General features: G+C 43.9%; 1 long non-coding RNA gene across 1 annotated transcript in view; it reads left to right on the forward strand.

The window, feature by feature from the left end:
- The window catches only part of LOC141374394 (uncharacterized), a 49,370-nt gene extending 38,036 nt beyond the window's left edge, over positions 1-11,334 (forward strand). The window contains exons 3-5 of the long non-coding RNA XR_012381223.1: positions 8,201-8,302; positions 10,209-10,314; positions 10,846-11,334. This is a non-coding gene — a long non-coding RNA (uncharacterized lncRNA). The remainder of the gene's footprint in view (positions 1-8,200; positions 8,303-10,208; positions 10,315-10,845) is intronic.
- Positions 11,335-12,136: the final 802 nt, after the last annotated feature.

Here is a 12,136-nt window from a genome sequence, read left to right on the forward strand (position 1 = left end):
TTGGAGCACCCATTCCTCCTTCCATGTTGACTGAGACTCACAGCACACTTTCCCCATAACCCTCTGCTGTAAAATCAGGGCAGAGTCTGGGTGGGACCCACCTCTGGTATCTTCCTTCTCCCCAAGGCTCTTCCGCTCTTCTAAAGGGTTATTCCACCCAGTTAGACTTTATTTTCATGCATAAAGATATGGTTGGTAATCTCTTTAATATTTCAGCCTTTCTCCTTTAAGTAGAAGAAATGGATTGGGAGACTGTGAGCCTGGAATACCAACTGTGTGATTTACATCCATCACTACATAATTAGCAATTAGCTGAGCACAACAAAGGGAGATCCTGCTATGAATACCTCTCCTTGCAATCCAGACAGGAAGATCATGTTTATTTCTTCCTTGCAAACTGCAAATTGGGAACCATCCAAGTATTCAGCAAGAATAAAATACAACATTTAAATGAACAGTTTAGAAAGATGATGAGGAGGCTTTGTGCAAAATAGTCAGGGCTTCTTTGGGATTTCATTTTCACTGAGACCCAGCTTCCTGAGCTCAAGTTGACTCTCCAAAGAAGGATTTAAGAGATTTCTTTCTTTTTTCAGTGAAGATGGAGCATTGCTCTGGGTAATGACTTCAGACCCTAGACTCTAGTTAGCAGCCGATGAGGATTCAAGCTGGAAGATAGTATCTAAGAGAGGAACTGACGGGCTCTTTCCACTTTGTTCCTTCAATGCTGAAAACCAAGTAGAGCAGTCCCTGCAGGCATGAAAGGCAAAGTAGACCAGTATGACCAATGCATCTTTCTGCTCTGCGATTAGACTAATAATCACTCTGCCCCCTAATTTTCCTGCCACTGCAGGGACTATAAATGGCATTCTGTGAGGCCACAAATTGCTATAGAACACTTTGTGCATGAGGGAAATTCTCTCATTGTGTAAATGGATCAGTTCCCACCCTAAAATTACTGGCCTCTCTCTGACAAAATGATGCAGGAGCCTTATTACTGCCTGCTGGGTTGTGTAAAATTGACTAATTTTACAGGTTTTCCTTTTTAGCTTTTTCTCTCTATGGTCCCTGAAAGACGGGGGTTGCCAATCAAATCAGCCAGTGGGCTGAAGGAGTGGTCATCCCCAGAACTGTAATGGTCCAAGAAAAGAGAGTAGCTCCCCTCAGAGTGACCGGCCGAGAGTATGTTTCTGGACTCTTTGCCCACCCCCATGATTCTAGACCTAAACACTCTAAAAGGTCCCTCCACCCATCTACCTCCCGGTCTCCCATCCCAACCCAACCCCTTCCCAGCCCTCCCCACAAAGATTCACTGTTAGGACTTTGCCTAAATTCTCCTAATCTTGCCAGGCAGTCTTTCCCGGAATACCCAGGAAAGGTAAGCGCATCCTTCTTTGCTCGCACACTGCCTTGCTCCTGCTTCTAAAGTAGCTCAACTTGCTTCTCTCTAGTTCTGTGAGTCTCCCCACTAAACCATAACACCCTGGAGACTAGAAACTGTTTTCCATTCACCTTTGCACCCCCAACACAGACCACAATGCCTGGCATATACCTACCTCCTCTTTATAGGAGGCAATTTAAGCACAGTTTTAAGATAGTGGTTAAACCAAACAGAGCAATGGGTAGACTTGTTTCATAGGCTTGCATTGTATGGCTGGGCAAGCAGGGGACTGGGAGAAGGAAGGTAGTACCCATGTCCTGAGGAGCTCACAGCCAGGTTGGGGATGGACTTAAAGACACCTCATAACACTGCTGAAACGAGAGAAAGCAACTGAGTGCCGAGGAAACAAGACAGGAGTGACCAGCTTTGCCAGGGACCATCCAAGGAGACCACACAGTGGAAATGACCTTTTAAAATGGTCTCGAAATATGGGTAAAATCTGGCAGGATTGGGATGATGAAAGGCATTCTAGAGGAAAATAGAAATTCCAAGCCTAGGGGCGCCTAGGTGGCTCAGTCAGTTAAGCGTTCAACTCTTGATTTCAGCTCAGGTCGTGATCTCAGGGTCTTAAGATCAAGCCCCCCATTGGGTTCTGTGCCGAGCATGGAACCTGCTTGAGATTCTCTCTCTCCCTCTCCCTCTGCACCCCCCCTCACCTGCTTGCACTCGCTTGCGGGCTCTCTCTCTCTCTCTCAAAAAAAAAAAAAAAAAAAAGAAATTCCAAGTCTAAAGGGCGAGAAGAAAGCACGTTTGGGGCTCTGCCCCTGCCCTTCTCACCTGTGTGTGCATCCACTCAACCCCCTCCTCCCCACCCCCCACCTCCAGCACGTCTGGTGGGCTTTCAAAAAGAATCTCTTCCATGGGGAGTGGATGAAATTGGTGAAGGGGGTCAAAAGGTACAACCTTCCAGCTATAAAATAAAGGAGTCCTAGGGATGTGATGTACAGCATGGCAACGATGGTTCATAATACTGTATCACGTGTTGGAAAGTTGCTAAGAGCGTGGATCTTGAAAGTTCTCATCACAAGAAAAAATAATCAGTAACTGTGTGCCATGATGGCTATTATAATGAGACTTACTGCGGCGATCATTTTGCAATGTACACAAATACCGAATCTTTATGCTGTACACCTGAAATTAATGTTATGTATCAATTATACCACAAAAGTATAAAAAAGAATCTCTTCACAACTATTTCAGAGTTTCATTTGTCTTTCCCGCCCTGTATTGGGAACTGCGAGTCCCAGTAGGTAGGGGTAGGCACTCTCTAGAGGGCCAGTTTGCTTAAGGCACTACTCTCAAGGGGAAAGGAGAATTCTCTCCCCTCGGCTTACGCGGGATCTCTGTTGCTTATGGGTAGAATCAAAGATCCTTCTTATCAGAGAAGCCTTTAGAGGTCACCAGCTCCACCCCCACAGGAACATCCTAACGTAGCCCCTCCATACTCCCCCGCTCCCTGGTGCGTAGCTGACCCTCTGAGCTTCAAAGACCCTGGGGGGAAAGTTTCAGAGCATCACTAGGAAACCTGCTCAAGAGCCTCTCACATGAGAAGAGAATGTAGCCTAGGTTCCTACCAGTGGTAACCAAGGCATTATTTTTTGTCCTGGTTTCCTCCCTTGATGCCATTTTATGCCCTTCTCCAATAGCGAAATGACCTCCCGCAAGGCCCCAAGGATGGATTAGGTACAGGATGATTGTGTGGTTGGCCTCGCATGTTTTAAAGTTCTCATTACGTTATTCTTTTAAATCAAGGCCAGCTTTAAATATGTTCCCAATTTGTACCTTTTACTGCAGCTATCGGTGTTTGAGTGGCCAGGAGGGAATATATTAAGCTGACTTGCACTGTCAATTAAGATGCAAGAGTTAACTGTACATCAACTTTAAGAGACTTTGACCTGTGAAACCCCTGATTCATCTCCTAGATTCTGTGACTCTCTTGCCCCTTGGGGTTCCCTCCTGTCAAGCCCATCTGCCTTCCAGCACTCTCGTTCACACCCATTCCTGTCCAAGGCCTCCCTCTGGGGGACCTCACTGGGGCATTGACCTCCTTGCTCTCCACTCGTGCGATTCTCCAACCCAGATGTGTCATAGAATCAATAGGTCTTTTATTTCAATTGCAGGGCAGACTGCTGGATGTTTTAAAAAGTCCTAGACAATCCTATTGTGCAGGCAGGATTGAGAATCACTGCTGCAGATGGTGTTTGGTTGGTTTAACTTTGAAAAGCTGAGGAACTCTTTGTTCAAATGATGCAGAAACCCAAAGTGTTAAGAAACAATGGGAGCAGACTTTTTTTGGTTGATGAAGTGAGTGTGCACCGGGGACTCCATAGGACTATCTGGAAAGCAACGCTTCACCTTCACAGATAGCTCCCCACCCCATCAAACCCGTACCTTTCCGGGAAGCCACCACATTAAGCCCAGGGCTTCACAAACTGTTTCTTAAAGGGCCCGTGAGTCAACATTTTGGGCTTTGCAAGCCATGTAATTTCCATTGCAACTACTCAACACTGTTGCTGAGTATGAAAGCAGCCATGGACAACACATAAATTAGTGAGTATGGCTGTGTTCCATGAACACTTTATTTTTTACTTTTATTTTTTATAATTTTTTTTCAGTAGGCTCCCCACCCAAGGTGGGGCTTGAACTCATGACTCTGAGATCAAGAGTCGAATGCTCCACCAACTGAGCCAGCCAGGCACCCCTCACTAAAACTTTATTTATAGAAGCAGACTGTGGGTTGGATCTGACATGCTAACAGTCGCTTGCTGACCCGTGTTTTCAAGTATTGTCCCCTTCTAAGGGACGGATTATTAATCTTACAAGCTAATACGTATGCCCACTTCCAGGTTACATCTGTGCTCCTTAAGTCATGTGGGTGTTAACTGGAGTTCTCCGATAATAGCCCCCAATACCAAGAATTGGTTTTCTTAGATGATTTTGGCAGAACTGATCCAGAAGAGCAATTCTTTGGTGGCAGGTGGAAGGTCTATACGATGGGCTGAACTGGGGCGATAGTAACTTACTCGATAGTCTCCTCTTCTGAATTGGATTTCGAAGAGCATGGAACTGAGGCCCCTCCCACCACCCGGCAGTCCTTGGCTGGAGGGCACTGATTTGGGAGAGTGGTAGCTATACTAATTTTGCCCCCCTTGGTCAGGTAATCATGATGTTGTGTTGGGGTAAAAAATGCTTTGCCAAGGCTTGTCACGTTTGCTTGTGAGAGTCGTACTAGGGCTTCGCTTATCTTTTATTTTATTTGTTTATTTATTTTATTTTAGAGAGAGAAAGCACAGGTGGGAGGGGCAGGGGGAAAGGGAGAGAGAATCTCAAGCAGACTATGCTGAGTGCAGAGCCCAGCATGGGGCTCCATCTCATGACCCTGAGATCGTGCCCTGAGCTGAAACCGAGAGTTGGACGCTCGACCAAATGCATCCCTGGCACCACCCCTGGGCTTCTCCCATCTGAAGGATCACAGCCAGTTCAGCTGAGAACAGAAGCTGAGTACCGTGCTATAGGAGCACTGTATGTGCTCCTTTGTAGAATCCACATAAACTGACAGGGAGGCTACCCAGGGCTCTGGGCTTTTGATTTTGTTTCTCAACAGTTCCTCACGTGCATTTGCCTTTGCACTGCCTAGCTCTGAATTATGTTTCTCTCGGGCCACATTCGGGATCTACTTGTCTTCCTTGGCTGGCAGAACAGCACCCTGTTCCCTGGTCATGCTGCCCGTGAGATGCCCGAGTGCGCTCCCTTAAAAAGCATTGTTTTGAGAGCCACATTCTTTTTACTGCTGTCAATTTCAAATCTACTTGACATTCCCTTTTCTTTCTCACTCCAGAAATGCCTTAATTGTTTTCATCTATAGCCCCTGTGAGTCAAAAATGAAAATAAATGCGGGAACTAGTTAAAGATATGAATGCTAAAGTACGGAGGGAGACATATCCAGATGTTTGCAATTTATTTTGAAATACAGCAAAAAAAACCCCTGAGTTAGATGGATAGATAAAAGGTTGGATGGAGATGTGAGTCGAGTAAAATGTTAATGGCAGAATCTAGGTGGTACATATAAGAATGTTCATTGTAAAATTCTTCCCATATTGCTATATATTTGAAATTTTCATGATAAAATATTGAAAGAAATAAATGTCGGAATATTCAGAAAAACGTCATTTCTTCCCATGAATTATGCCAGTGCTTGATTCGAGACTCAAAAACTTGGACCAGCATGTAAGAATCACTCTGCTTGGAGTACTAATTATGAGTAACGTTATCACCAAGGAGCCTGATTAGATTCATATATTTTATTCCATCAGCATGGTTATGAAATCCTGTTAAACACCCTGTACTAAATGAAGTGTTCTGGGATGAGCATGATTTCTTTCTTTCATTTATTTACTTATTTATTTATCCATTCTTTTGTTCATTTATCCATTTATTTATTTATTGGTTTTCCCTTTGGAGCTCAGGTGACTATAATCGGATTCATCATCATAATCCTTGGTCACACTCTCAACACTGGCCCATGCATGGCCCATTTCTATTTATTTCTTCTTTAGTCACCTGTATAAAGCACCTGCAAACTCAGCACCCAAAGGAAAAGCCAGGACCTTGACAACCCCCATCCCACCACATAGTCCCGCCAGCCTATCCCAAATGGTCCTGAATTCTATGATCGTCATTCCCAGGCTTTCCTATATACATGTGTGTGTTCTCTGTAGATCTATGTAGTCCTTTAAAGTATATCATTTTGATTGCTTTTAACTTTACAAAGAAGGTATATTCATTTTGATCAGACTTGAGGTTTTTTTTCCACTTGCATAATATACTGCCGAGATTTAACCATCCTGTTGGAAAATTGCTGTGGCTCGTTTGATTACTGTATCATATCCATTATGTGAATCTACCATTTCTTTGTTCTCTTCAGTTAAAAGCATTTGTTCCCAGGTTTTAGCATTGGGAACATCTTATACATATCCCCAGCCGGGTATGTGCAAGAGCTTATCATGGCTATATGCCTCAAAGTGGAACTGCTAGGTATTAGGGTATATTAAGGTTCAACTTTAGGAGATAATACCAACTTTTCCAAAGTGCTGTCCCAATTTGTACTCCCCTGGTAATATGGTTTCTATCTATCAACATTCAATCCAGTGGAATATACGCAAAGCTAATTAAATGATTTATTATTACACATACATAAATAGGGTGAACGATGAGATGTAAGCTTCAAGATATGCCTCTTATCTCTGAGAAGAAAGCAGGGTATGGATTTGTCTTTTCGTCTCAATTGATACTCATTAGGATTACCTCTAAATAAGATATTTATGTTTCTCACCTTCCACTCCTGTTTTCCTAGTTTTGAAATTGTTTATGCTATGAGTTTTTTGGGCTCTTCCCCATCTTCGAGGCTATGGGAATGGTTAACCTTGCCAAAACCGAAAACCCCTCCCTACGACAATTCTGTCCTTTGGCGCGTGCGCACACACGCGCACACACACACACGCACACACACGCGCACACACATACACACACACATTAGCCCCCTACACACCTCTTCCAAGTCTTATTTGTCCTTCCCTTTCTGTCAGTTTTCTTCTGCCCAATGAGTGGCCTCGTGTTTGGAAGTCAGAGGTGCCAAATTAATTTTCTTGGTTATTCCAGAGATCTTATTTGGGTCTCCGCGTCTTTAAAAAAAACACCCCCTTTGGGAACCAAATTGGCGTGATTCATTTTCTAGCTCATCCAAGTACAATCAGGCTGTCAGTGTCCTATTTGTGCTCAGTGTGTCTCATAATATTTGCACAGCCAACCTTGAAAATGAATGGTCTCGAGAAGGGCAACGGATAGGCCCACGACACCCCCACCCCCACCAAGTTTCTCACACATTTATTCCGCCTGTCAACTCACCCTGACCGGGGAGAAATCCCCCACTTGTGCGGCAGGCTCTCAGGTTTCCTGAGAGCCCTGTATTCAGTATGCCGCTTCTGCCTGCCAGCGAGCCTCCTCCAGCAAGGCGGCCTTATCAGATCGTGAGTTTCATTATGTGCTGTCCATTGGGAACCCGACTAAAAGCAATAAATTCATTTTGCTGTGTGCAAGTCTCTGGACTCTTAAAGCATTTTAGTCCTGTTTCTCCTTTAACATCCCATGAGCCAAATATTCACTCTGACAAAATGCTATTCATTACAAAGTTAAGATGACTTTGACTCTATTTCTCTCCCACATAATACAATGAAGACACTCTGTCCTGGATTCATGTACAGCCTGATGGTATTATGGATAAAAACACGCCAAGGCAGACAGTCTTTTCTCAAAAAATGGTTTGAAATTACCTCTAGCTAGCTATGACTTGCTTAGATAAAGAGTAGCTGGGGCCGGGGGGGGAAAGGTTTTCTGCTCATTTTTAATATCCTGACCAGTATACTGCTTTAGGGAGGATGATCAGGGGGGAAAAATATAATGAAGTAGTGAAATGAAATATCACTGGAACATAAAAAAGATCAAATCCCTTTGACTCCTCTTTTATCCTCTATTTTCCCCATGCTGAGCGTGAGCAAACAGATGAGAGAGCCTGGTGGAATTATGGAATATCTCTGGGGCCGGGCATGAGATAGATCTTAGAAAGATCTTACCAACTGATTTAAGCAGAAATTATAGCTGTATTAGATTTATCATCGAAGTCAGCTGCAGGTCCAAACCCTGCATCTGACACATACCAATATCAAGTAAATTTAGAAACCTCTGCCGGCCTCTTTCTCCCTCTAGAAATGGGGGAAAATGGGGGAAGCAGTACCTCCCTCCTACGTTTGTTGTGAGGATCGAAGGAAATACCCTACGAAAATCTCTCAGCCCAGCACTTCACAGACGGTAAGAAAAACACGAATATTTTTTTCCCTTTTCTTTGTCCTCCTTCCTGTCCAGAGAGCTAAAGAGAGAAATGGGAGAGATGAAGACCAAGAACACAGTGCTAGATTGTTGGGAGGCTCAGAGAGACAGCTTTGTCACACCTATTTGACTTAGAGAATGTGATCTTTCTCCTGCCTACATTGAAAGAACTAAACCAAATAACCACAGAAAATCTGATCACTGTGTTTGATGTAGGAATAAGATAGCAGATATTCCAGATAAAAACTGGGCAGCTCAGTCGATTAAACTCTGACTCTTGGTTTCAGCTCAGGTCATGATCTCAGGGTCGTGCGATCGAGCCCCACATCAGGCCCTGCACTGGACCTGAGATCTGCTTGGAATTCTCTTCTCTCTCTCACACACACACACACACACTCTGTCCCTCTCCAGCCTCTCTCTCTCTCTCTCTCTCTAAAATAAAATTTAAAAAATAACAACAACCCTGTGAGAAGCATTTCTCTGTGGCTGGAAGATAGAGGACAGCCATCAGCCCCTGAGACCAGGCTTGTTCCTGTCTTTTTTTTTTTTTTAAAGATTTTTATTTTTTTATTTATTCATGAGAGAGAGAGAAGCAGAGGGAGAAGCAGGCTCCCCGCTGAGCAGGGAGCCCGATGCGGGGCTCGATCCCAGGACCCTGGGATCATGACCTGAGCCGAAGGCAGACGCTCAACTATCTGAGCCACCCAGGCGCCCGGCTTGTTCCTGTCTGAAGCGTCAAGGATCATACTGCCCTCCTGATGTGACCTGGGCTTTATCGCTGTATTTTTGGTGCCAGTTTCACCCCTAGCTTCATCTCAATCCTCTGCCCCTTCATTTCTTTCCTCCTCCACCCACCACTCCTCTTGATTTCCCTGTTCTCTCTCTACACTGTTGTATGCTGTGTACCTTTGCAAGCCACCTTGTGCCTTACCTAATTACTTTGTTGATTAATTAAAACTCAGCTCTCCTGCTTTTCTGCCCGCAGCTCTGCACCAGGCTTTCCCTTCCCCGGGCCTGACGGAAACACTGGGGGCTTGTCAGCTGTCGCAGCTACCGTCCTGTGGGGCTCAGGAACAAAGGGAGGCTCTGTTGCTTGCGCAGCCCCGACCAGCCCCATTCCAGAATAAGGAGAGATTTGGGCCGAACTTTCCCGATCACAGGAAAAAGCCCCCTATCTGCCAAGAAAATAGGAGTCATTCATCCTCTCGCTTGTCTGTCCAATTAGAGACACTGCTTTATAAATAAAGCAACTGTTTTCTAAAAATGTTCCCATCCAGGGGCGCCTGGGTGGCTCAGTCGTTAAGCGTCTGCCTTCAGCTCAGGTCATGATCCCAGGGTCCTGGGGTTGAGTCCCATGTCAGGCTCCCTGCTCGGGGGGAAGCCTGCTTCTCCCTCTCCCACTCCCCCTGCTTGTATTCTCTCTCTCGCTGTCTCTCTCTCTCTCTGTCAAATAAATAAATAAAATCTTCAAAAAAATAATAATAAAAAATAAATAAATATGTTCCCATCCAGTCTCTTTTGCGTAGATTAACTTCAAAATACCTGATCTTGTCAACCCTGAGGAATTCCTTGGAGAGTGTGTGGAATCCATCCGGATACTAAAACGTATCTTTGGATATGTTTAGACCCTGGAATTACTTTTGAAGGACACACCATTAGAATGCTATGACAACAAATAACGCTATGGGGGCAAAAAAGGGGGTAAACAAGGACAAATAAAAGTTTCCCCACCTGAAGTTGCATATCTGCGTCTCAGTATGTTCGAATAGCCCACCAATTATTAACCGACTGGGAACATTTCCAAGTACTGCATCAAAACATACAACACCAGAAGGCATTCTCCAAAACAGGTTCTATTTATTGAATGTTGTTTACTGTCTCTTGGCAGCTTTGTCTTTTTAGATGCTGTTTGGAAGACTACCTAATATATACACTGTCAAGTGGAGAGATCTCTGTTCAGATTTCGCAAATAAAAGACTGGCAGGAACTCAAAGGCAAGCATGTTAACTTCAGTTTCTTAGAGAGATCAAAGAAAGCTGCTCACCAGCAAATCCACCCATGTGGAGTCCCTTCAACCTGTTGAATCAGTTCAGGACTGTGATTTAGTGGTAAGGATTAGACTGGAATGCTGTGGTATGATAAGATGAAACTCAGAGCTCAAAATGCTATAAACATGGATAGGAGAAGAGGTCTCAGTTGAGAAGAAAATGCATCCAGTTTAAGATGTGAGTTGGTACTGCCCATTCTGGGCAGCATTGGAAATTTCTTTTTATCCTAAAGTCCTTTGTTATTCCAAAAGGTAGGAGGAGTTGAGGAAGAATGAGAAATATAGGAGCTTTTATTATGTGGATCTGATCATTTTTGTCAACCACATGTAAATATAAAGAGCTGGCTTTCAAAAACATACACAATTGCATAAGGTAGGAGAGGGGGCTGGTTATAGCTTTGGGGTGTAAAATTGTGAACTTATGTCTAGTCGTTGATTATTTTTTGAGATGAGCACTTTGTTTATTCCTTCCTTTCAGAGGGATAAAACGTGAGACAACAAAATGAAGAAAACAGATTGAGAAAAGCAGATCCACCAAGATCTCAATTTGCAACACTGGCTCAGAGAAGGCCCCAAATTTTGGTGTGTTAAAGATGACATAGCCTTTCCAATGAATCTCATGAGCACCTGCATAAGACACAGCAATTCAATGCCTGCCCACGTTTATAGGGGGGCTTCTTCCATGGCTATTTCCACCAAAGTAACTGAGCAGTCCAGATGTCTACTCCTATCTGAGGCTAGAGGCTTGTGGAGGAGTCTGGGGTAACCCAAGGTGCAGGTACAGAGGGCAAGGATAGGTGGATTCTTGCTGGGGGTATCTGCCAGCATCTTTTGCATTCCCTCACACCCTGGGAGGAGGCCCATGTGGAAATCTTGGGGCACCGGGTGCCACACCACACAGGTAATAGTGCTTGCTAAGCAACTGGACACCTTTTCCTACAGTAACCCCCGCTGCCTGCAGAGACAAACGGAAGTCCAGCAAGGTAAAAGTACTTGCCTAAATCCACCTCAAGCAAAGCAGCAGCTGGGAATTTACTAAAAGCCATGGATTACAGATTCTAGGACCATGGTTAAGCATTCAAAGGCCTTTCCTTCTCCCTAGAGGAATGTCTTAGAGTGAATAATCCCATAGTGTAGGATCAATAAAATACAAACTATTTTTATTCTAATATACAGAGACATAAATGGAAAATGCTTCCAGGTTTATTTTTTAAAAGGAGAGAAAGCACATGAAAGAACCTTAAACTATTGAAAAAAATACCTTACAAATCTAAAGTATACTTATTGTTTTATTACAATATTTCATCACTTGTATTTCCAGGAAACATCAAATTACTTAGCCCCAAGGGTACTTGAAAGGGGCACACCATCCCTGCTCTGATTAGAAGAGTTGAGGAACTGGGTTCTATCTTCCTTTGGTGTCAATTCAAAAGGAACTCACTCTATCTTTGCTGTGTCATCTGCAGATTTATATTCCAAATATAACCACCACAATGTATTTGTTTAATGGCAATCACAATCCATAGTAATGCTCAGATGAGCTTATTCGATGCCATCCCTAATGCCCAGTGACAAAACGGACATAAATACGTGTGATATAACCAGCCCCCTCTCCTACCTTATACCTCATTATGTGAAAATGGTGCCATTTTCCCCTGAACAGTAGACCCAAAGAGAAGACTTACATTTTTCTTTTACGCTTCCCCTGAGGAGCAAATTTCACTTAGAAACAGAGTTATATCAACCAAAAGCAATTTGTGTACCTAAAG

Source organism: Callorhinus ursinus, unplaced genomic scaffold (assembly GCF_003265705.2).
Source record: "Callorhinus ursinus isolate GAN/ISIS: 27379988/994484 unplaced genomic scaffold, GSC_fseal_2.0 scaffold17, whole genome shotgun sequence".
NCBI lineage: Eukaryota > Metazoa > Chordata > Mammalia > Carnivora > Otariidae > Callorhinus > Callorhinus ursinus.